The 23,463-nt window shown below is 33.4% G+C and overlaps 1 pseudogene; it reads right to left on the reverse strand.

The window, feature by feature from the left end:
* Positions 1-6,495: 6,495 nt before the first annotated feature.
* LOC145040745 (zinc finger CCCH domain-containing protein 64-like) lies at positions 6,496-8,882 on the reverse strand (annotated as a pseudogene).
* Positions 8,883-23,463: the final 14,581 nt, after the last annotated feature.

Raw genomic sequence — 23,463 nt, forward strand, 5'->3', positions numbered from 1 at the left:
GGTTTAATTATGATTTATTAATATATTATAAGAATAATATATTAAAGGTGAAATCATAATGTTTAATTAATATTAGTAAAGAATTAATTAAGAATTAATTTGTAACTAAAAGAGATTAATTAAACTTAGGGGACTGGATTTCTAATTATAAGATAATTGCTATTGAGCTATGGATCACCTAATAATATATAGGTTGGACAAATTCTATGGGAAGCCCATAAGGAATTCGTCCAAGGGATATGTTAAACGAGTCCATGGACTGCTTAGGGACTAAGCAGTCAGATTAGGGTTTCCTAGTTGAAAACCCTAATAAGCTACATGTATATAAATGGCCCTTATTCCCCCAAAACGTGGCTAAGTGTTCCTTTAGGGTTTCTAGCCATTTTTGGTGCCTCCTCTCTCCTCCTTCTTCATCTTGTTGCTTAGTGGTGTTTGTGACTCAAGTAGAGGTGCAAAACTTGAGGAACTAAGCTTTCTGAAGCCAAGGATTAGATTGTTATTGCTATATAACAATCAAAGGTTAGATCTAAACCGAATCTTATGTTAATATGATTAATTGTATGCTAGATCTAGGGTTTAAAGTTTTGGATATTCAATTGAAAGTTCATTAGACAAACTAGATCCAAAATCTATTAGGGTTTGCATGTACACCATAGGAGTGATGTATTGCTCGAAACCCATCATGATTAACATCAAGATACCATTTTCCACACACTGCCAGTCCCATATTAGTGTGCCGGTTAACCACACATGCTTCACTAACGACTTAACGAGGTGCAAAGTGCAATTTCATGGGTTAGCACCAATTTCACATTAGCCTAAGTAACTAATATTAGAAATTTAAAGGTGTTTAGTTACTTAGTATTTCATTATACTTTTAATGAGAATCTGAATGGCCTGTCAAACCTGTTCGACTAACGACCTTCCACCAGTCAAGGAAGCGGTGGGTGAGAGTGGACACCCATTAAACTACCATTTTATAGGCAATAACCTTATACCCCCCCCCCCCCCCCTTTATAGATCGGCTTCGTGAATGAGGCTACTAACGATAAGACTGACTTTACTCTTTATATATATATATATATATATATATATATATATATATATATATATATATATATATATATATATATTGCAAGTGTTTAATTTTAAACTTTTAAAATTCTAGGGTTTGGAACTAAATGTTTCAAAGAGAGACTTTGCATTTACAAATTCCAAAACTTGAAGGCAAGTTTTGAACTATTCAAAAACTTTTGGTTTCCATAACTTATGAGTTTAATATAGGTTTTATAGAAAGACTCTTGACATTCCATAACTCATAAAAATATTTATATAAAAGACTTCAAGTTCCATAACTTGAGGACAAGTTATGGAAAACTTAAAACCATTTAAGATGACATTTAAAAATGAGACTTTTCACTTTCCATATAGATTTCATCAAAACCAACTAGATCAAAATTCATACTAACAAAAACAAACAATTTGTCTACGATGTAATTAAACACGTAAGTTAAGATAATTTATATCAAACAAGTTTCAAGAAATTAGTATAATCATATAAACTAATACAAATAATGAAACTTTGACAATTATCTTTTTTTTGGATGAGAATCATCATTATCATATCAAAAACATCAGATTTATGAACTAAAATATTTTGTGATAATGATTCTAATCCAAAGCAGGAAAAATAACCCGAAAAACTGCCCACCGGAGCACCAACTCGGTGAGTACATGAACTGGACTCGTCGAGTTGGCCATTTTATGAGGGGACTCGGCGAGTCACCCAGTGGACTCGGCGAGTTCATTGGGCAGAAGGTAGAAAATTTTATTTTTTCACTTTGAAAACCAAAAAAACATCAAGTATAATGGAAAACAATCCTAGGCTCTGATACCACTGTTGGGTTTTAGTATACTACAACATCCTATGGTGCACATACAACCTTAAATGCCTTGGATCTATGTTTTCTCTAATTATACATGTAATATTATTTCCAAAGCATTAAGCCTACAACTAGCATGAAAATGACATAATCAACATAAAATTTAGTTATGGAGTTACTTCTTTGTTGTAGGTTGTATAACTTCTTGAGTATGGCCTTTAAGAACTTAGTGCCTCAAGTGTTGAACCTCAAATGGTTCACAACACACCAATGACATAGGATGATTTTTTAGAGAATATCCTAACACCAAAATTGGCTCAATGATCTCCAAGAACACTAGTGTGCAATTTTGGATGCTAAGGGGCTTCTTATATAGCGTGGCTAGGATTAGGGTTACACCATGTAACGCTAATGTGAATGACCTTCCATATTCCTTAGGCTTCATGGGTTTAAACCCTCATGGATCACCCATGGGTTGTAACATTGGTTTAGCCCAACCTAAAGAATGATGGATCATTGGCCCATACCATTATAATGAAGGATTTACCAATCGATCCCCATATATTTAGTTAGTCTCTTTTGATCACTAAATTAATTGCAAATTAATTCTTGATCAATAATAATTAAATAATATAATTTCATGTTAAAATATTAGAACTTATAATATATTAACAAATCATAAATAAGCTCTTCTCAAAAGTCCATCTTATCAAATTGTCCTGGTGATATGCAACCCAAATGGACCACGCTACTCTCGGGTCAAGTACATACCAATTATAGTTATGGGTTTAGATACTTAATCCAACATCTAGAAGCCTTATGGAGAGTATAAGTTAAAGGCTTAGTGAATTAAGGGCTAAACCTATTAAGTTGTCCATGCACAAAACCCATGATATAGTGAGTTGGCCATCACGAAATGGGAAAAGAAGGAACCGTGACTATTTTTGCAAGACATTGCCACAACGTGGAGGTCAATTGTCGTTGAATTTTTGACCTGGTTGACTTTTGTTCAAATTTATAGTCTTAGAGTGTGGGTTAAGGTTTGACCTTGGGTTTTTCAATAGTTAGGGTGTAGCACCAGTTTCTTGACTTTCAAATTGTGGTTGTTTGACTGCGAGTGTGAGGTGAGACTTTTCACTATACTATGTAGGATGCTAACTGTCACTATGACTCTTGGATTGTGTGAAGGGTGGGGACCATTTATATGTTGGATGCAACCATTTATGTTGGTTGGGCCCCCTTATTTTAGATAGGGCCCTTATATTAGGCAGGGCCTGTTACATGGGTCGGGCCTGTTATGTGGGTGGAGCCTGATGTTATGTATGGTGGATGATATTTTGGAGAACTCACTAAGCTTTGTATATAGGGTTTATGTTAGAAATTTATGCACTTGCTTCTGGTTCCAAATGGAAGAACCCGAGTTGATCGCACTGCATCCCTTGAGGATTTATTCCACATTTAATGTTTTTTATTTTCTTTGAGAATACGTTTTCTCTTTTTGACATTTGGAAAAAATGGATGAATGGGTTCATATTATTTAAAACGATTTTTTTCTAGTATTTTTGGTACGTTACATAAACTAATTTTTTTTCTCCAGAAAAATAGTATCTTGTTTTTATGAACCAATTAATTAACATAAGGCTGTATCGACTCATACATAATGAGGTGAGTGTTAGGGTAATACTGTCGGCACCATCTTTCTGGCACCATGTGGTATAACATATGTATGGGTTATAGAGGTTCATGGAGTTACTGTTCCCTACTCTCTACCACACTTTCCTCTATTAACATTTTTCTAATGACAAGCAATTTTAAAATCACTGATATTTTACTACCTATATAAATCTCACTCAAAACACTTGAAAAACCACATGTTCTCTAAAATTCAAATCAAACATTCTCAAAATTCCATTCCAAATCTTTCTAATTCAATAGATTCTTCCATTAGGTTCTGCTGAGTACGTGCACAACAAATATGTTACGGGAAGAAATCTTTTTTTACGTAAACCAACAACGGATGAAACTCAACTTTTATACGCTACACACATGTTGAAATGCTAGGTAGCATTAGTTGTATACATTCATATTTAGGAATTGTCCAATAACCATTGTGAGGCTGGTACATGAATGCATGGTTATCATGAGTAATCAACAATGATTCTTGAAGTGGTTGTGTTGCAAGACTTATGGTTCTAACATGAATACTCCAATGTTAGTGGTTCAAATAATCACCTAAACATCCTTTACAACTCACCACTGTTGGATGAAAATTTTCTTTGAAAAAACCTAAATGTTCATTTTATTTGAGCAAATAATAATACAAGTATAAGTAATCTTACGGATGAGATATATCCCGTGTTGGAAAATTTTTTTGAAATTATTTTTACATCCCGCTAACAAAAGAAACGGTTCAACACAACACAAGAAGCAACAATAAGATATATGGAACGTGTTTTTAGCATTCTAAAATGCCGTTAGCGCGTAACATGACTTCCGAACGATACATACTCACAAAACTTGAAATATGATCTAAATTTGCATTATATTATACTATATGATATTGAAAGATAAGATTGTTTTTATATGTCAAGTTCATAATGCCGATCTCCCTGTCATGGTACATAAATGTAGATATGCTCCTGGAATTGCGCCACACAAAAACCTGCCACAACTTCGCTAAGATCTTGTAGTTCATATTATACGGATAAGTAGTTCCTTTAATTATCATTTTATGATTTTAATTAACGTTTATAATAGTGTGTTTTTTAAAAGAAATTGTATTTTTTATATTAGTTTATTTATTTAATTATATGTGTTCAAATTTTAATTTAAAATAAAATAAAATTATATGTGTTGAAAGGAATAATAGAGATTAGAGATTGGATTTTCATTTGCGATGTGTTTGGAGAATTGAAATTAATGAATCTTTCAAAAAAATGAAATTAGAGAAGAGAAAACGGTTTATACGGTGTCTGTGTTATGTGTTTGAATAATTGAAATACGGGGGAGAAAAAAGGGTTTATATGGTGTTATGTGTTTGATGAATTGAAATGAGAGGAGAAAAAAGGGTTTATACGGTGTCTTGATAACATGTGTGTTACGAAAGATGAGAGGGTAGACTCGGTTCCCATATCATTTACAGCTTAAAACACACACTACAACGGATTAGTTTTATATTGTCTATTGTTGACACTAATTTAACACGCGATTAATAATAAAAGCCAGTCAATATCGTGATATTTTTTATATATATTTAAGCTATATGCGAATTTCTTGTTCACACGATTCAATTTGATAGTTGAATATATTCATTATTACAAATAGTTGTTGATTAATAGAAGTTTTCTAGAGTTATTTGTAAAATAATAAGATGTTATAATGCTTACACCTTTTTATAGTATTCTAAATACATAATTAATAATGATCAGCTATTTTGTTATATATCAAGCTGGTACTGTATGTTTTTTGGGAAGAGAGGAAGATTCATGTGTATCAAAGTTCTGAATTTGAAAATAGATTAAATTATTTATAGTTCTTTATTTTCTTTTCATTGTGAGGTGGCAATTACGACTACTTTGCGTCACAAATATTTTACATCTCCCGCTTGTACCTTAAATTTCAACGACAAAGGATAATATCATTTTTTATCTTCTAGCAGAATACGGTCATTGTTTGGGTTCATAAGCACACGTAAGTTTAAAAAATTTAAAAATGGAAATAAATCAATTGTTTATTCTAGCAAATGAAAAGATAACCTATATATGGTTAACCTACTAACCTTTTACCAATTGATTATACGAGTTATTCACAACAATTACCATATATTAGAAATGTATATTTTATGGTAACCGTTATTCTATAAGTTTATTTTTTTTTCCACGTCATCTTCAACTATCGTCTTTTTCACTATGAAAAGGAATATGCTTGTGGATTTTCAGTTGATAAATATGGACATTATAAAAGTGAGGAATCAATAAAAATTTATTTTTTTATACAATTCTTAACTATTTTAATTAGTTACAGGGAAGAGCATTTGATTGGACTGGACACTACAAAAAAAATGCCAATTAGTGACCAAAACAAAATGGTCATTAACAATAGAACAAGTCGTCACTAAATGATTTAGTGATCTAAATTCCGGTCATCACTTTTCGTCACTATAGGTCCGTCACAAAACCGATTTAGTGACCAAAATAAAATATGGTCACTAAATAGTGACTAAAATATATGCGTCACTAAATCTGTGACGACCAGTTTCGTCACTAAAAGTTGTCACTAGTCTATGAAAGTCGTCACTATTATATCTACCCAGTGACCAATAAAAGTCGTCAATATCTTATCCGATTAATGACCATAGAAAGTCGTCACTGGTGTATCCGATTAGTGACTATAACAGGTCGTCACTAATTTATCAAATTAGACAAAAAAAAGAGGTCAATAATAAGGAATTATTGAAATATTAAATGTTGATTTTAATATGAAATACAATTAGAGAAAAGAAAAGGAAAATTCTATAAATCTTTGCAATACAACAATAACCAAATAAATCTTCACATTTATAATATGAAATATTAAATGTCATTTTAAAAAACAAAATCCATACATATAAAGATCAATGCAGATTAAAAGTAAATTTGATTGAATTTTCTTCCAGATGACGAGGAACGAGTTTTCCGAGTGTACCCCATAAAGTTCCAACATACCTGCATAGGAACATAAGAATGTATTAATCACAACTGATAGTCACTAATTGTTTTTATCTTTCAGAGTTGATCGGGACACAAAAATACTTTGCCATGAATGATGGACAAAACTCTCCTTACAAGCACGAATAAGCTTGAGGGCACAAACTGAATTTTCCTGCAATCTCTGAGTTGTATCACTTTTTTTTGGATACACAATTTAGAGCAGAGATGAATCTTTCTGAATTTTCCGTCCCTATTTTACTACTTAACATTTTTCGCCTCGTAAAAGTTACAAGTCATTTCGTTAAATCCAGAATAAAATTACCAATTTACCCTTATCTTCTTCATAAAAACTGAAATTTTTATGAAATCAAACCTAATTACGAATCCATAATCTAAAGATATCAGAACTAATAATTAATAAATTATTAGCCACCAACCTACTACATGCGAACACCAGAATATTCAGAAATTGGATGGGACTGGCAGAATAATTTTTTACTAAAATATAAATATGAGGTCAAAATGGTCATTTTCATAAAATTAACGAAATGGCTGTTTACATGGACAATTCATGGCCAAAAAACGTTAAGAAACAGTAAACAGGAATGAAAAATGCAAGAAATTTTTTTTTGAACCATATTACTTGTGGTTTCACTTGTAGTCGGTGGTTGACTCACTTTTCCACACTTTTCTTTTCACCTACAATAACAATAAAAAAAACTAGATCAAGATTCAACCTAATGACCATTTTACCCTTACATTAAGTCAGGTTTTTTGGCTTAACCCATTAAGTCATTCCGTCTGGATAAAAAAAAGTACTTAAAACATTAAGCTCATTAAGTGAAAAAGAAACAGTCACTTACTTTTTAGCACCATAAACTTGAATCCCAACTTTTCAGCTGCTAAATTGAAGATATCCTAAACAACAGATGTTCTTGATAAAGGAACTGGAATCGCTTGTAGATTAGCATGAGTTTCTCTTACATAAACCCACTCAAAGAAAACAACTTCTTTTCCATGGCTCTTGAAATAATCTTTAAGAATCTTCTGGAATTAACCAACTTTATCTCACATTCTGGAAGTGAAGTGAGAGTATTTGGTATATGTTCAATTGGTAATATAAGTACATGATGTTGAACCAATGGTCCTTTAGCAAGAGCACAACAGCAATTCTTACCAACACTGGTAATCAAATGTGATTCCACATTTGGACTCGATAAACAAAACCAACATTCCTTTGATCTTGAATTTGTTCTCCCTTCGACTTTCTCCTGTAAACTATGTTTATAACTGCAATCGTCACCTATTTCACATTTTCTTTTATTCAAAAACTCAAAACATACACCTCTCATGGATTGTTCCCTTGCTTCCATATCATGGCAAAAGTTACACATGTTGCCACGTGGACAAGAACCAGAAAAATGAATTTGAAACACAACTTATCACTCTCACCACTTCCAAGTTTTTGTCTTTTTGAGACATCATATCGCAAATACTTGTGAATCAGAAAGACTTTCAGTAGATTTTTTTCTGGTTCTGCTTGTGTATATGGAGATAAGGTGGTGTTTGGTGGTTAGGTAGATATCTTAGTAGAAAACATGGTAGATGCTGGAGTTGGAGAAATTGAATGAATAAATTTCTAAGAGAAATTTACTCATAGAAAAAACAAACAAACAAACAAAAATAAGGATTAACAGATAACAAATAATGTGAAATAGTTAAATAGTTGACTAAAAATGTAAAACCAACCTGCTTAGATGCATCTCATATTGGGGCTAATTCAATAAAAACGGGTTGCATGTGCAGCTTCATCATTCATATATGGTTCTCTGGCATAATATACACCCTTAGATCCTGCAACATGGTACCTACCATGGATACATAGACCATAAGAGCAACTTTAATTAAGATCAACCATAAATAAACTTGTAACATTTGAATTTTAAGCTTACCGGGGCTTGATTTCTGCAACTAACTGTGATATTGCAGCATCACTACCTGTGGAATCTGATATTACCAGAGGAATATTGGATGTTAAAGCTTTATTCAAGATTCCATAGGGCCATTCATTAGTGAATAGCAGTTAAGGAAATGAAACCTTATGATATAAAATCATCACCCATGTAACTATAAGAAATAGAATGGAGTGAAAGAGGTAAGAAGGATATGTGAGGAATATGTCTATGATTCCAAGTTCTTCAGCTAATGCCCTCATAGCATCGATATCATATTGAGTGTAAGTTCCATAAATTAGACCACTTGGTGATCGCCTACCAGACAAGTATGCCACAGATAAACCGACAGCAATCAACAATCACAGTTAGATAACTACTGAAATGAAAAGAAGTTGGAAGATAACAAGTACATTTCTACTGCATTATTGATTTATTATGCATTTCAACAATCAAAAACCTAAAATGAAGTCTGGAGGGTTTTTATAAGAAACATACCATGGAGTGTGAATAACAACAAGATTAGAATACTTGTGGTGTCACTTGGATTTCTGTTGTGACTGATGAAAGAGAAGTATGGAGATAACCTCAGAGCATTATACGAATTCAACAGTTTGGTAGAAGGGCATAATAAACAAAAAAGCAGTTGATTGTAAACTATGTGCTAATTTAATCAAGCTTTTCTGTTTGTTGAGAAAGTCATGTTTCTAGTTGCTATGATTTTAGCTACTATTTGGTAGAAGGAATCATGATCCGATCGATTAGCAATTGAAAAATTGATTAACAGGATAGTTATGTACGCCACATGAGAGCAGAAGATGTAGCTACATCCACGGTTGGAGTAGAGAAAAGAGTACATGTTTGAATTCTAGCGGAGAACCGAGGTGCGTCCATGGGAGGGTGTGGACCGGCGACGATTGACCGGAGTCGACAGACCAGGGACGATGGATCAGATCGATTGACCGACGATGCCGGTGCCAAACTGCCGATTGTTGGTATGTCGATTTAGGGTAAATAGGATAGATGTGTTGACGAGAGAGGCCCAAGAATCATTTTATGACATCTCGAACTTTTTGACCAAGTCAGTAAAAGATAAAAGGGCCCAAGAAAGGTCGTCTATATTGAGAATGGTAGTATAGTAAATATGTTTTACTATGTTTGAGAAGAAGGTTTTGGTTAGTTGTGGATGAGTGTACATGGACGTAGATAAGGACTTGTCAAATAAAATGAGTCTTTAGAAAATTAAGTTCTTAAAGAAAATAAAGCTCTGGTCATTTTCAAAAAAAAAAAAAATATTATTAATTTATAACAACAATGGATAGTCATTAATTGTTTTTCAATTTCTAAATCAATTACCACTAAGTCGTCACAGTTTAGCTGCTTTGGTTTAGAATAATAAAGAGTAGTTAGTGATCATTATTTTTGGTCACTCAACCTTCGATACAGTGACCACTATTTTTGGTCACTAAGCCTCTAACACAATGACCATTTTCTCAGTCACTAATAGTTGTTTTGATATGAAAAAAAAATTTAATTTTATTCATGGTTTAAGGACCAATTTAATGACTACCATATATAATTTGTCATTAAATTTGTAGGATTATTAAAATTAAGTGACAACTAAATTTTTGGTAACTAAATGATGTTGTTAGTGACTAAATTTTAGGTTGTCACTAAAAATTGGTCACTAATAAGAACTTTTCTTGTAGTGGGAACCGGACCGGTTTGGTAGGATTCTAAAGACTATGGATTGCACCGATGGAGGCATATCGTTTCTGGTGTTGGTGTCGGTTTTTCGGATCATGTACTGGTTTGACCGATATAACCTGGTGTGTATGGTACAAGTCACTAAAACAAAGTTAGTTTTCTCATGCTAAAGTTAACTTTTAGGGAATAATAGTACTAGGAGGATTAAAATATAAATATTTTGGTACTCTACCAAGATCATTTTCAAAGTATGCCACAATATTAGTTAGGAAAAGTAATTATTAATGGTAATTAACTGTTACGTTTGTTTTCATTTGATCACTTTTTTTTTGCACTTAATGTATCATTAAATTTGTTATTTGTGTTCACCATATCCATTTTCACCGGCTTTTAACCTGTGATAGCCGGTCAAAGGGTTATGTTGAACACAAAAAACAAGTTCAGTGGTATGTTGAGTACAAAAAAAGGGATCAAATGAGAACAAACGCAACAGTTAGTTACCCTCAAGAATCATTTTCCCTTTACTCATTTACAACAAATCTCACATCATCTCATGCTCATATTAATGACTTTATGAGATTCATTTTCTTGTGTTCAAAACATAACCTACGAAAGAACAGTATTCATACGCGTACAACTTTGTAATGTATTTGAATATGTATTAGGGGAATCTTGATTAAACAGGTGCATTTCATGACTACATTTACATTTCCAATCAAATGATTTATCGTATCATGGATTCTAGACAAGTTTACAAACGAATGAAATCACAAATGCTGTGATTTTTGAGTTTACTTAACTTTAAGATCGAATTCATGGGATAAAATATTATCATGCAGCTTTTGCAGACACAACATCATAATATACCTTGAAGTAAACATTTATACTGATAAATATACCTCTCATACACAACCATATTCTTTTGTAGAGAGGTGTTGACAATTAACCACAGTAAGCATAACATAGACCATGTGTTAACGAAGCTACCCCTTCAAAACGCTCTTCATGTACGTTATGGCCAAAGAAGGTTGCAGTCTTTGACAATTTTACAACTTTAATTTCATTTAACTTTTAGGGGAAAATGACTCAGGAGGGTAACCAACTGTTGAGTTTTTTTCTCATTAGATCCCTGTCGTTTTTTTTTATTTATTTTTTTTATTATTTTTTTTACTCAATATACCATTGATCTTGTTGTTTGTTTTCATCATAACCCTTTGACCGACTATCACAGGTCAAAATCCGGTCAAAAGGGCTATGGAGAACACAAACAACAAGTTCGATGGAATATTGAGTACATAAAAAAGGAAATGGACCAAATGAGAACAAACATAACCGTTTGTTACCTTCAAGAGTCATTTTCCCTATTTTGTTATCATTATCATACTTAAATGTGAATGTTTCGGTACTCTATCAAGACACTTGTCACATGTTTTTTTTTTCCAAAAATGCATAAAAATGAATTAGCATTAATCATAATGAAAAAAAAGATAAAACATAAAAGCCGAACGTTTTTAGCATTGACACCCTGACCGGGGGGGGGGGGGGGTGAGATTCTAAATTATCGAATACCAAACCAAAAATGATGAAAGTATGGCGTAAAATGAAGTACGGAATCTAAACCACATGCTGGGAAAGATTTCATGTTAGTCCATATTTAACCAAATGACTTATGTATTTTTAGAAATTATATAGATTACACTGAAAAACAGAAGAGCTGAAAAACATTCATTATTGATACCCCAACTTCGGGGACTGTAACTCATAGAATATGTATTAGGATCCTATTCTCAATGTTAACATTGAGTCATCGATATCTACTAAAGGCGTTGTCATGCTTAAGAATGGTGTTCTGGGAATTATCGGAATGTTGTCATCTTTTTCTATATTTGGGACTACAAAATCAATTAGGAATACAAATTTTCATTCTTTAACGATTAAGTACTCCATAATTCCATTAGGATAAGTGACTGAGTGGTTTGCCATTTGAATTGCCATAATTTTTGTCTTTAATTATGAGTTGATGAGCTTTTGTAGAATGAGTACGATATGAGATTAATATTTGCACTAGAATTGGATAACGTCATTGTCTTTTTGGAATTACTAAAATCACACGGTAATATTAAGCTTCTCTGATCTTTCATCTTGGAAGGTAAATTGTTTATAATAACAGCATAACATTATTCATTTAGTATCTCATTTGTCGCTCGGTCCATTTTATTTCGATTGGTGAGTAAATCTTTGAAGAATTTCACAGACTTCAGCATTTGAGCTATTACATATATGAATGTTATGTTTATCGAGAGTGATATGATATCTAAGTCCAATAGTTTTGTTTGCTCTTGATTGTGTTGGGCGTATCTTGCCCTTTTGGAATAAGGTAGTGGTGGTTGATACGATTATATATTGGGCACTTAAGGAATCTACTCAAAAGAACGTAATGCAACATGCTTGTCGGAGGTTGGAATATAGCATCACTTATGTAGTGGTGTTAAACATGATGATGAATACGGAATACAAAATGATTTAGTGAATCATACAAGAATTATGAACACGAAGAACACTAGAGTAAATAAATTTGGGTTTGGCTCTCATTAGTTTAGAAATAGTACAAGTGGGTTTGCAATATTTCTCACTCTAAACTAACTCTCACAAGTTCTTCCATACATAAAACGAGTCTCACTCACTTCAAAGGAAAGACAACTCATTACACAAATAAAGGAGCAACCACACATGACATCCAACAGTGACTTTACACCCTAACATTCTCCCCCTCAGAGTTAGGATTCGATGTCCCGACATCAATATCCAACGAGCTCGCGCAATCAAGACCAACTCCACCTAGAAGTAATACTGCTCTCCAAATCCGCAACTGAATACTCGAGAAGTTTCGAATACCCACTGTACATTCTCTCCCTTTTATAATTAAAAAGTGACTATAAAGCCCACTAAGGTTAAGAAGCGCTTGATGAATGAACTGCACAAATTTGCCCCTCGATGTGTGTCAAAAATGAAACCGTGAAAAAAGTGCATAAAAAAACAATTACAAAAAGTCATGAAACACTACTAGAAAAAAGACCTTAAATGACGCGCTTTTTACGATACGCGCTGATTAACGATACGCAATAGGACATGCCCTTAAAATAGTGTTATCTCTCCAAAAAATTTAAGGATTTACGACACGCATTATTGCGTGCCCTTAATTTAGTGTCTCAAGAAAAAAAAAATTAGAAACACGGAGGGCGCTTTATCTTAAACGCGCGTCGTCTGTACATGTCGCTTTATAATTTTAATGAAACACGCTTTTAGTTAATGAAGGGGGAAACGAAATCCCCAAAATTTTGAAAACCCGCCTTGTTTTTTCTATCTTCTATCTATTTTTCATCCTTGCAATCCACTCTCCCCTCTCTGATACTCTCTCCTCTAGATCTCCCTTCATTCTCTACCTCCCGTCTCTCTGTAAACCTCGAAGGTGAATTGTAATTGATCTGCGAGGTCTCCTTCTTTTTCTTTGTTTTCTCAGGTACAGCATCATCCTAATCCATTAAACCCTTTCATTTTTCATTAAAAAAAACCCTAATTGACTTGGCAAGTTCATGAACCAGATGTAGCACATTCCAAACTGGGGATTTAACCAAACCCAATAGAGCCATTGAAGGAATCTTTGGATCCGATCAACAAGGACTCTCTGTAATCACGTAGCTTTCTTCACAAGGGATCGCTCCAGGTCTTCAATCTATCAATCTACAATGTCCACTGTCAAGTTACATCGAATCAAGGTCTAGGGTTTCAAAGGCTTCAAGTTCTTCCCAAATAATTTCCCCTCTCAAGACGATTTTCCTCGATCGTATCTTTATGGCGATGATTCTCTCTCGATCGGATCGAAGACCGCTCACTCTCTCCTTAGATCTCCATGTGAGTCTGATCCCCCCTCTCTGTAACAGCCTCGCTTCCTTCCAAAAATCGAAGACCATTCTCTCTCGATCGTCTCTTTATGGCGAAATTTAGACACAATAATCTCAACATAAAATTCATAACTGAACTCCTCTTCACCGCTATCCTACTCCATCTACAACGACTCCTTAAATTTACAAACCCTAGTCCAGTTGCGCTTCTAGTCAAATCAGGTACATATCTATCTGCTTTTTGAATTCTCATGGATTGGAAATTTCTTGATACTTCGCTAGCTTTTAAACAAACAAAAATCAATTTTTCTCTCAATAATTCGTTGGATTTTTCATTGGTGTCCCCCTTACTGGTTTCGATAACCTCTCTAATCTGTGAGGTTTGTGTTTACTTTCTTTCCCTCCCTCTCTCTAAGAAGAAAACGCAGCCTCATCGCCTTCAATCACCCAACGACATAGGTGAAACTCAAACTTCTCAGACCAAAATAAATATTGTATGAAAGAAAACCTATCCATTAATGGAAGAAGTGCAGGGGGGTTGCTTATTGGTGCTGTTGTGAACATGAGACCTGATTTATTTAAGGCTACTATAGCTGGAGTACCATTTGTAGATGTTGTGACTATAATGCTTGGTCCAACTATTCCTCTTACAACTGCAGAATGGGATGTGATTTATATATAATATTTTTTTTTGTTTTGGAAACTCAAAGAAGGATGATATGATAATATTAGTATGTTTCTTTGTAAATGTGAATGACTTGCTCTATTGCAGGGATGGGGTGATCCTCGAAAAGAAGAGTTCTACTTTTACATGAAATCATATTCACTAGTTGACAATGTGAGTGCCAATGTATCTTGTTTCAGTTTAACTGATATAAATCCATCTGGCAGATCATCAAATGAAAATGTTGAAGTTAATTACTGATGGGTGTCTATTTTGAATAGGTAAAAGCTTAGAATTATCCAGCCATAGTTGTTACTGCTGGAATAATGGTAGGTTGTCAAGAGTTATATTCAGGATGTGATTGATAAAGATGGTGAGGGGTTCACTATGGTCACAAAAAAAGCTGGAAATGCAGGGACTGCTACTGTGAAGGGGTACGGTACATGTGATATTCATCCCAATGTTTCTGGAAGCAAATGTAGTAATTGGAATGGAGGGGATAACAAAAGAGGAAGCTATAATAGTGTTAATAAGGGTAATAAAGGTTCTAATAACAGAAGTTATAGTGGGAATTGGAATAGGGGGAGTGTTATCCATTGGAATCATCAAAAGAAACACGACTTTGTTGCTGCAAATAATAAATCTTTCATTGTAGATAAGCAGGGGCATAATGGGAAAGAGAGTGTGGATTCTAGGAAAAAAGAGGAAAAAGTGGAGAAGGGAAAGGATTTTAAGGGTAGCCAAATTATAAATCTTTCATTGTAGATAAGCAGGGGCAGTCTTCTCCTGATTCTATGGAAAAGGTTGTCAAATAATCAACTTTGTTATTGTATATTGATGATTATAGATTAGTGGCTTTGAGAATCTAACAATAACTTTAACTCTTTTTTTTCTTGCAGATATCAGCAGAATCCTGTCCTGCTTCTGATCTGTTGGTCAATAATTCTGAAAGTGGTCAAACTGAGGCTATAGAATCTAAGTGTGATACCAGGGTGAATTCCAATCTTGGGAACCATGATTGTTTAAATCCTATGAATGACATCCTTGATACCATGTAAGTTTGAAAATTTAATCATTGCAACTTACTAAGTATCAAAATAAGAAGGTTGGATGTTTTACTTTGTGATGGTTTTTTATTTATTTTTTTAGATGATTTGATTTCAAAGGTGATCAAGGTTCTTCTAGAAGAGATTGAGACACTAAGAAAATGAAACCGGGATGTTGTGTTGGTGAGCCAATATCTTTTTGAGCTTAGAGAAGTCAAGAAACAGGGGAGAAAAGAGAGAAGACACAAGGAAGCCCAGGATGTGCTTGCAGCTGCAACTACTGCTGCTGCAGCTTCTTCCAGGCTTTCATCTTTCAGGAAAGATACACTTGAAGAATCCACTCACCATGAGGTAGTTGACTCTCATTTTCTTAGATAACATTTTTTAGGGGCAATTTCATCATTAAAAACCGTTCTTATAATGTGATTTCTCTAAAAACTATCATTTCAGGGTGTTGAAAGTTCGTGCACACAGTGAATCTTGTAGAGCTGTTAGAATTATCAATGAAGGACTTGGTAATGAACCAACACTGTTTATACTTTATATACTCTTGAGCCATGTAATTTACTTTTTACCCTCAGTAGCAACATAGTTGCTGTTTCTTTAAACTTGATTTTGAATGTGTGTTTTTTTCATCAGTGATCCTCACTGGTTCTCCATATTGTTCTATTCTTGCAATTGATATTGAAACAGGATCTCCAGTTAGTTATGGATGGATGTTCATACAATTAGGTATTATTTTCAATATTCATACAGTTAGTTATGGATGGATGTTCCAGGTGGGGGCAGATGTGCCTGCGCAAATCTTTAAGATGTCTCCCCGTTGATCATATCTTTGTGAGGATGGGTGCAAAAGTCCATATTATGGCAGGCCATTTGACTTTTATGATGCAAAGAGAGAGCTTTTGTGAATAGGTGGGGGCAGATATTACTTCATAAATTATTGGTTTCTCTCTCTCTCTCTCTCTCTGTATATATATATATATATATATATATAATATTAATTAACAAGTTTGACTTGTCAACACGTGTAGAATGCAAATGATCCCACAAATACATTGTAGGTGAGGGTATAAAATGTTTAATTACCTTTTTACCCTTGAGGCTCGGGTTTAAATATTTACACAATGTTTTTACAGATGTGAGAGGGTATGGTTTATCCTACCCGTCATCTTCAGTGGTCCGCATCCGGTTTTTACTGAATACACCTAGCATGCTGAATCTTAACCAAGAATCATTCTTTTTACTTCACAGACATCTGAAAATTTCTATTTGTTATCAGAATTGTTACTTTGCTCTAAGAAATAATTGTCATAAACGGATTACTCTACCATACACAGGGGACAAATACATGCTTCATAAACAAAGCACAAAATGGATCACAGTTATGACAATGGCGCCTCCAAGGCTGGAAAAGGGTGCTGGGGTGTTAGATAAGCCAGTAATAGAGAAAACAACTCCTGGAAGAGAGTCTGAGTTTGACTTGAGGTATTGTATCACTTTTAATGAAGTTTGAAATGCATATAGTAAAAGATTAGGTTGATTTACCTTTTTTTTTTTTTTTTTTTTTTTTTTGTTTTTTTAGGAAATCAAGGAAAATGGCACCACCACATAGAGTGATGCTACACAATGACAACTACAACAAGAGGGAATATGTTGTGCAAGTGTTGATGAAGGTTATACCTGGAATGACAGTTGACAATGCAGTTAATATCATGCTCTTGACCTGGACACCACTCTAATAGGGCTTTTCCAAAAAAAAAATTGACCATCTTGAAAATATTCCAAAACCACAGGGTGGAAATATCTCTGCAATTACATGTGATTTATCAGTAAGTGTAATCTTTAATTTTAATCCATTCAAATATGTGACATGGTTTTGTTTTATTTATTTATATTTATACTCATGTATATAATGTATAAAAAAATTACATAAACATGAGTTATGTAAAGATTGGTTATCAATTTTAATGATTGTTACTTCTGCACGATCTTCAGTTAACATAAGACATTTGGAGAAAGCAATAGTGTCTACTGGAAAAGAAGGCTTGTTGTCTAAAGGGAATGGTCTACTGGAAAAGAAGGCTTGTAACATTTTTGGTTCTTGTTCCCAACTTTACTTGGAACAGGGGCCGAAAGTGTAACTTACTCTAAATTTTATATGTAAATTTTATTTTATCTTTTGAAGGGAAATTTATTGAATATTGATTGGTTGATGCAGTTAACTAGAATTGGTCGAGATGCAGTTTTATATGTTGAGTCGCTCATTGAGTCAATCATGGGAGGATTTGAAGGGCTAATCAACATTCTTGATTCTGAAGGAGGTTTTGGCTCTTTGGAGACACATGTTCTTACTATTTTATAAATTTCCTTAAAAAGTTACCAAATTCATGTATTAAACTTAATAAACCTAACTTAATTGCTTTTTTTTTTAAATCCTAGCTTCTACCAGAAGTCAGCTGAAACTACAAATGGATTTTGATGGGCAGGAAACATATATGAAGGTATGATCTATATTGTAATTCAGATTCTATAACTTTTATCATGTAATCTCTTAAGTCTTAATACCCATTATTCCTTATGTATGTAGAGATCTTGGGAGCCAAGTGATAAAGCTGATCTTCACTTTGTCTATAAAGATGTTGAAGGAGTATCAACTCAATGGGAAAATATTCAAAGAAAACTCAGGAACTTACCTCCTAAACCCTCTGCCTTCAAACCCGATCCCTTCACTCCTGCAGAAGACGAAGATTCCAAACCTAAAACCAAATCTCGGATCGATAAAAAGACAGAAGAACTCAAAGATTTAGAAGATGATCTTGATGATAGTTGTTTCCTCGAAGAATACAAGTACCTTCAACTCCCTTAATCCTAATATCATTTTATGAGGGTATTAAATTTCATGTGATATTTTCATGGTTTCATTTTCTTTTGTGTTCTTGAAGCAGAAAGAGGTTAGCAGAGATGAAGCAAACAGTGGAAGTTTGAACTCGGAAAGTTCGGGCAGCATCTATGGTGGCTCGGGCAGCATCTATTTCAATATTGATTGTGTGAAAGTCATCTACTAAAGCAAGGTTGGTGTAAGAGTTGATGATGAGAACATTGATCCAAGACCTTCAGTGAGTTATGATGATGTCCCTTAATAGCAATGTAGTATTAGGTTATATAGTTACCGATGATTACTTGTATTTGACATTTTATGCAATGAATTATCTTACTTATTTATTGTATTTTATTTTGTATCTTGTATGACATTAATTTTTGTGCAATGGATTGTATTTTTTGTATATGGTGTTTTATTTCTATTATGAGAAATTAAATGCAAATTTAATTTAAAAATTAATAAATATATAAATTTATTTTTTTAAACATTTAAATTTATGATACACAAAAATGTGTGTCATCTTCATTTATGACATGGCCTTTCTTGACAGGGGCTTTCTTGATACGCATTGCGTGTCATTAACACGCACGTCGTAAGGTTACGACACGCGAACGCGTGTCGTCTTCCTTTATGACAGGGCCTTCCTTGATACACATTGCATGTCTTAAACGCACGTCGTAATTGCGTGTCATAAATGAGCATCGTAAAAGCGCGTCGTCTCTCTTTATGACAGGGCCTTCCTTGACGCGCATTTGCGCGTCGTCTGAGCGTTTTACGACGCGCAATGAGCGTCGTAAAAGGCTGTTTTTCTAGTAGTGAAAATTTTCCAATTTTTGTGAAAATTTTCAACTTTTGGTGAGAGTTGCAAGAATTTTGAAAATCATGCTAAAAACTATCAATATCATAATTCTATAGGGACCCGTTGCACCAAAAACAGTCTAAGATGTGAAACTTTAACCTAATGGTGAAACTGGGCATAAAGTGTAAATTCGCATTAACTGCAGGGACTTGATATGTAAATTCACCATGTTGTAAATTCCCAATACTTCAAAACATCATAGATTCATTGAGAAAAATCTTCATTCTTCAAAGCATTCAACTCTAAACAAAATTGCATTCGCCTCGAACTGTAATAAACATGATACCATCAAATGCGATTTCGATTCATCAAGAATTCATTTGATTATTAACCCAATCAAAATCAAAAGAGTTACAGTGGAACCATCATCGAAACATAATTCAATGAATATCGAACACTGAAACCCAAACATCAAACCCGTTGACAAGCACATTCAATGTCCAATTCACCCTTGATTCTTTGTTATCCAATTTCGTTTCAAGCGATTGAATCAATCATGAGATCATTACTAGATTACAATCGAGAATTCAATCCATTAAATTTTACTGAATTCGAATCTTGTCTTCTACTCCAATTTCATCCCAATACGAATGAAAAAAACATAATTTGAAGTCGACGTCAGTCTAAAGAACGTACACGTTAAGATCATGGAAAATTTGATTTAATAAAACCTTACCAGGCAATAAGGCTTTCGACATCGACAATCTCATGAATCAGTATTTGACATTGACTCTATCAAGAACACAAGATCGAGCATGATGAACAAACGAAGATGAAGTATCGAGATGAATATATGAACGTTAACCGTTTAACAATTTGGGCTCAATAAAGATTAATAGTGTTGGACTTAACTTGTGGGATTTTGAATCATACGATTTTTTAAGATGATTGAAATAAGAACAATTTGGATTTGAAGCAATTATTAGTTGATTTAATATTTAATATGATCATTGCATGAGCAATAATAAGATAAAATTTGGATAATAAAATAATGATTCGAAATTTTAAGAAAAAAAATGCAAGAATATGATTTTGATTTTTGGTTGAGCTAAACAAAAATAATTGGATCAACAATGGGTTTTGATATGAAATAAATCCATCGAATCAAAACTATAAAAAAATGAAAAACAAAAACGCATGAATCGAAATTAAAATTCAATTTTGATAAAACCTGGATAGTTCTTCATTGAATCATGAAAGATCAAGAATGTTTTGGAATCCATTTGAAAATGTGAGAAATCTTCTTGACGATTCTTTTTCCGTTTGCAACACATGAATCAACCATTGATGATCTTGGTTCTTTTGTTGGACTAAGAAAATCACCAAACTGAATATTATACCACCCATGACGAGTGTTGTATAACTCATTCTTTGTGTTCTTCAACAATCTAACACCATCTTCATAAGAACCATCATCACTTTTGCATTTTGAATTTAGATTTGTTGCAACACTTGGGGATTGTTGCTTTGAACCCGAATTTGCTTCATAGATTTTGGCTTCACAATAATATTTGAAGATTTTTGTGAATAAACCCACATGTTCTTAATTTTGCTCTTTTTCTTCTTTTTCTTTCTCAACCTTATGCATCTTGAAAATTTGATTTCCAGAACAACTTCATTCTTGATAATTTCAAGTTTGCATGTTTGAATAAAAACTTTTGGAGTTCGATATTTGTGAATTTCTTGGGTTGATGGTTTTCGATAAGGAATTATTCCTTCAAACGAATCACGAGGACACAAAATATCATTGGTTTGAATTCCAATTAAGCAAAAAACTTTTTCTTCTTCATGAAAATCAACTTGAACTCCTTTTTCTTGAAGATCAAGAACATCATGAATATCATGAACTTCTTTAAGAACATCCGGGTAAGAAGCAAGAACATTATCACCATATATGAATTCATCAAGATGAATTCCTTCATTTACTTTATCCTCTTTCTTCTTCTTCCTTCTTTCTTGATAAGTTGTTACCAAACAATTAAGAAACAACACATGATGATTTTGATCTAGAGGATAACCATTAATCCTTCCATATTCACATTTCTTACTTGAAATAAGTGAATTTTGTTTGAAGTACCCAGTTACAAGATAATTGAGAACTCTTTCAAAGAATGACCATGGACAATCATTCACAAACCAATCTTCACGAATTGTTTCATCCATCTTTGATCAGTTGGTAAGATCTTGGGTTTTTCTAGAGAGCAAGTGATTTTGAATGGGTTTTGTAGAAAGAGAAAGAAAAAATACTTGAATAAAGGAGTAATTCGATTTCTAGATTCCAAAAACTCTCTAAAACATGAAGATGAAATAACAATGAAGAATCACCAAATCAAAAATGTCATCATAGATCAATTATTGATCAAATCAAGAACACCTGCTCTTATACCAATTGCAGTGGTGTTAAACATGATGATGAATGTGGAATATGAGATGATTTAGTGAATCATATTACAAACACGAAGAACACTAGAGGAAATAAATCTGGGTTCGGCTATCATTAGTATAGAAAGAGTACAAGTGGGTTTGCAACATTTCTCTCTCTAAACTAACTCTCATATGTTCTCCTTACATAAAATGAGTGTCACTTACTTCCTTATAAAGGAAAGACAACTCATTACATACATACAAAGGAGTAAGCCCACATGACATCCAAGAGTGACTTTGCACCCTAACTGCTTATGGTATTTACTACCTTTACTTGTTCTTATGAAATTGCATTGCTTGATAATACTTTCTAAATGTGTTGCAAGAATAGTTGAGAGAATTGACTGACTTTTTTTTTTTAATGTGTAGGATTGAAGGCTATTAAATATTCTGAGTGGCATCGGTGTTATTGTGGCACTTCTGTGATGCCTAAACAAATCGAATAAAAAGAGATTTGAGATTCCGTTTTTCTCTTTCTCGTATTCTTTTTTCTTTTCACCCGTATTTTTTTTTTATCTTTTGACAAGTAGCATACTTAATTTTTTTTTTCTTTTCAGTATAATGTTCACCACCTTCTTGTATATAGTGAATTGTTGCATTTATCTTTTGCATATTTTGACTCATACTGTTGTGTTTTGCATAAATACTCGCTAAATTATCCGAACTATCATCATTTACTCTTTTTTTTATGATTTTATGAGTGCCATTGGTGTGACTGATACACCAAATCTTGTATTATTTCTCTTGCAGTCGTAGGGGTCTTCTTCGTAAGAGGACCTTGAGAATCCACAAGTTTTTAACTGCACCCATTTTACCATTTGTAGAATGTTTGGATGATTTTAGTGTGCATCTAGATATTATGTAGGATAACTATGAAGCAATTCTTTGTAAATGTGACGTTTCTCATGTAAGGTATATTCTTCTAATTGTTGAAAGTTGATTCTTTTGCCTTCAAGCTTTGCATATTCTGAAGGTGGGCTGTATTGTTGGATGAATTTAGACTTCACATTTCCTACGTGGTTACGGAATCTAGTGGTAACCCATGACCCATTGCTTTGTTGCATCATTAATTGTAATTTGAAACACTATAACATCATCTCATCTTTGGAAACTGCCAGAATATTAAAGCAATCAACTATCTCGATTTTATCTTTGATATGTTTGTAGGTGTCCTTATAGTCTTCACTGAAAATGTTGTTTCCTTTAGTAAATGAAAGACTTGACTCTTGACATATAATTTTGTTTTTATGAGGATTTGTGGCATTTGGGAATTTTCTATCACCAATTGTCACTAGAGATTAGCATCAACCGATGATTATGATAGAACTTTTCATAACGATGGAAAATATGATTATTTAAATGATAATAATAGGGTCAAAATGAGTGACCAATGAGTTATATCACCGTTAATAATGGTCAGTGTATTTGGAAAGTACACAACAAGGTGATCCCAT

Source organism: Lactuca saligna, chromosome 4 (genome assembly GCF_052625555.1).
Source record: "Lactuca saligna cultivar CGN05327 chromosome 4, ASM5262555v1, whole genome shotgun sequence".
In the NCBI taxonomy this organism is placed as follows: Eukaryota; Viridiplantae; Streptophyta; class Magnoliopsida; order Asterales; family Asteraceae; genus Lactuca; species Lactuca saligna.